The sequence below is a fragment of the Leishmania braziliensis genome, chromosome 29 (assembly GCF_000002845.2).
Source record: "Leishmania braziliensis MHOM/BR/75/M2904 complete genome, chromosome 29".
Taxonomy (NCBI): Eukaryota; Euglenozoa; class Kinetoplastea; order Trypanosomatida; family Trypanosomatidae; genus Leishmania; species Leishmania braziliensis.
The window spans coordinates 547,607-551,668 of record NC_009321.2 but is presented as its reverse complement, the minus strand read 5'-3'; positions in this window follow the sequence as shown (position 1 = coordinate 551,668).

Genomic DNA, 4,062 nt, shown 5'->3' with positions numbered 1-4,062 from the left:
CAAAATGCAGCTGGCGCATCGATGCCGACTACTCGTTGCCTGCGCTTTCCTCTTCAACGCCTTGGAGCGCCAGCACGGCGACTTCACCCGTCGCGCGTCGTTCAGGTAAATGCCAGTTAGTGCTGTGAGGTCCACAGACTTTGATTGCCCCCGTATACACCTTTGGGCCGTTGGCGGTTTCCAGCTGCGGCTATGACATCTTGGCGCCGTTACTCGGACCTGCCCAGATGTTTCTAGGCCATTCTTGTAGATGGTGTGCATAGGAAAGTGACTGAGGTTGCATATGCGTCGGATAGCCTGCGGTGGGCGAGGGGGGGGGTGGTGGCCCACCTTTTGCTGCTGGCTCTGCTGTTTCACCGACGGCGCTGGTGTCGTAACACTCCTCAGCGCCACCGGCGTTCTCAAGCAGTCCGAAAAAGCTGAATCAAGCACCATCGAAGACGTCCTCGGGAGCTCGATCACGTTCTACGGAGGAGTTGCTGAATGTGCAAGGCATGGAGCTCTCGTGCAGAGCGGCGTTCACCTGCAGTGGGAGGTCCTCCAAAGATGCACTGGGTGACCGGGGCATCACTGCTGTCGAGGGCTGAGGCACACAGTACGGAGGAATAGGCAAACGGGTTCATGTTCACGTACTACTGGCAGTTGGCGCGTCTATGCCTTTGAAGTTAACATAACCGACAGACTTGTCTGCATGTGCCACGGCGATCGTCCGGAGACTATTGGCGATGGGGTGGGTGTCTGCGATGGTGGTGCTGCCACTGAGCTCAAGTAGGTTGCTAGACAGCAAGCGGTCACAAACCACCCACAGCGACCCGGCGGGGGGAGGGAGGGGTGAAGTGGTGCCGGCAGGCGCGAGAAAAGGCACACCACTGTGATGGAATGTAATCGTGCAACTTTACTCGTCCTACCCGCTTTACTGGCTCTTGCGCTGTCCGTCTTAGCACAGAGCCCGACGACAATGCGTGCTTCTACCTGTGATGCCTTGCGGTATTCTGGAAAGCTTGCCAGTGGAGGCGTCACTCGTCCAAAGAAGAAAGCGGTGCGGAGTGATTGACGGACTGGTAGGACGTCCAGCATAGGGCGTGGTGCAAGGTCGGGGTGCCCGTAGCAGTGCCATGAAGTGGTGCGCTGACATAGATACGAGATCCTCTGTCGTTCCCGTTGACATCTTCCGGAGAGCGTTCACTATGTGGAACATATTTGACGCGTGAGTACTCCCATCTGTTGAAGCGGATAGAGTAATGGAGCGCGCAGATACGAGGGTGACTACGGCGTCAGAAGTCCGCTGGGACGCAGAGACGCCCCAGCGGGCTTAGTGCAGGGAGAACAAAGATGTGCGTACGCGAAGTGGAGCACTACGTAACTGAGAGATGGGTGATGATGGAGTATTAACACTTCAAGACGCGAGCTACGAGAGAGTGGGAGAAGACAAGTGAGGTAAATTGCACCCGCCGTGACTGGGTGTGCGACACTGAACAAAGAGGGAAGGGAAGGGTGATGAGTCGAATAGTGACAGTTGGTGCACAGTATGTAGAAGTCCTGAAAAGAGAGCTGGCTACACTTCTCAACGACTGTCTTTGCCCTTCACCAGATCTAGAAGGCCACGCCACTACATGATTGGTGGCGCAGAGAGCACCATGCACTGGGCACCGCACATCAGCAGGTGTCCTGCATCTTGCGGTAGGGCATGTTTGGCTTCCCACTGTATTAGAGAAGACATGGGTCGAACACCAGAAGGCGAGCGATCGAGCCTATGAAAGCATTTTAACAAGCGAATCTATCAACAGTCGAAAGCACACAAACACAACATGTGTGCGTGTGCGTGTGTGTGGGGGGTGTGGAGGAGGAGGAGGAGGAGGAGGAGAGTAAACAACCTGAAAAAGAGTAAGGGTGGGAGCAGGGGAACTTCGCGTGGTGGTGTGCGAAGCCCGTGGGTGTTCTGTGTGGTCGCTCCTCTTTGTGCTTCTCGACAATCCGCTGACGAAAAGTCGAGGCAGCAGGGAGGCGGTGCACTGTGCAAGGAAAAGTGATGAAAAGAGAGCGAAGAAGGGGAGAGGGAAATGCGTAATGTAGCTGCAGTTATGGTGTAAGGTAGTTCTATGCGGTGCCCACCCGCGGGTTGACGGCAGGCTCCCAAAGAGAGAAGGCTTGGCAGCAGGGCAGATATGTGTCTTGTTGAGTGGAAGAGAAGTGGGGTGGGGGGTGGAGGGGGGGGGACGAGGAACAACATAAAAGCGAAAAAGAAAACCGAACGGTTGTCTATTCCGACGAAGAAAACAACCAAAAAAATAACAACAACGAAAATGCGTCATGCGATAGAGGCTGAGCAACCTTCCCTCGTTGCTGTCGAGCACGGGGACGAGGAAGAGAATGGAGAAAGATAAGGGGGCGCTCCCTCTGTGTTTCTCCATTCTTTCACTTACAAACCTGCAGTACTCCCTTTTGGGGGTGTTAGCAAACACCAAAGATTACCTTCGTGCATACAGGTTCGCTGGCCTTCACTTTTACGAAATAGAAAAAGAGCAAGAAATCGAGAAGAGGGCACGTGTGGTAGATGAAAGACGATGAGCCTGCGTCCCCCTCTTGTTAGTGTGTACCGAAGACTACTGTCTTTCCTTCGCCAGCGTAAGAAGGAGGGAGGGAAAGAGAGAGAGGGGAAAAAAACAATGTCATAATGAGGTCAGACCCGGTATGAATACAGCCCATCTTTGATGCCACGTCATTAGACATGCCTCTATGCCGTGTCCTAGTACGAGTGAGACTGCTGGGCCGCCCACCTGCCCAACTTCCTGTCACGCCACCCCGTGTCGCTAGATGTGCTTCTTCACGGTGAGCATACAGGATCACGGTTCGGCTCCTCGGCGCGACTTTCGCCTGATTTCATGTAATGGAATGGGGGTTACCTTTAGCAGGTGAGTCATGCGGTTACTGAGCTCAGTGTCTATCGCATGGCTGGGTGAGCAGCACATGCGCAATGCAGCAGCGGTAGAACTTTCAACATGAAGGTGACCCCTACCCCCAGCAGAAACACAGAAAGCCGCAAGTGTAGCAGCGCACTGTTCGGTGCTGCTGCATACATACAAGCGACGGGGGCATGTTCCCAACACGTGCGTGTAGTGGCACCTTGCTCTGCCGCCCAGTTCACATACACCGCACCCCATCCGCCCAATATCACATCGGCGCCGAGGTCGTACACCCCGCCGATTGTCGTTATCGGCATGATGCCCCACGATGTATTCGGTTCGGCACACTTACATCATCCCTCCAGCCTATCCCGCGCACTCGCAGAAAGCGTGGGCAACAATGAGTTACGCTAAGAGCCATGCGACAACATGGTGAACAGCCTCCACATTCCTTTGACAATCACCAGCATTAATGCACCGAAATGGGCAAGACTCGATACCTCCAACACAGCCATCCTAAGAAACCCTCCAGCTGGCCCACTGACAAGACTCCAACGAATAACCCGCACCACTGCCTAAGGCCACTTTCCTCAAGGCAGCGGGGTGGCCACCTTGAGGGTCGCAACTTTCCCCAAAAAATAAAAACCCAAAGAGGACAAAAGGACAAGGACAACTTCAATTTTCTTCTTGGCTACGAGGGCTGTCTCCTGGTCCCTCGGAGGATCCCTCGCGCCTGCAAATAGCCCGCACCGTGGGCAGAGGCTGCGATGCGGCGGGCCGCTTACTTCCGGTGCGGCGGCGCGCACTGGGGCCTGCTCTGCACCTCTCCGCTCGGCCTCCCATGCCACCTGGAAAGTGCGCTGGTCCAGGCTGTGCCCGTCGTGGCGCGGCAGCTTGCCTGCATTCAGCTGCCTCAGGGCGGAGGACAAGCTCCAGACGAGCACCCGTCGATCCTCTTCCGTGGGTGTCAGCCCGCCACGGAGCCTCTCAGGGCGGCAGAATACGATCTCCCCCAGACCTGCCACAACCCATCCAAGGTCAGCATCCGCTTCTTCTCCTGGCAGCGGGCGTGGGCGGCCCCCACCAATCCGCCGAGAACGGCCTCGAGGCGGGTGCTGTGGGCAGGGTCTTCGAGACGATGGATGCACTCCGCGGACAC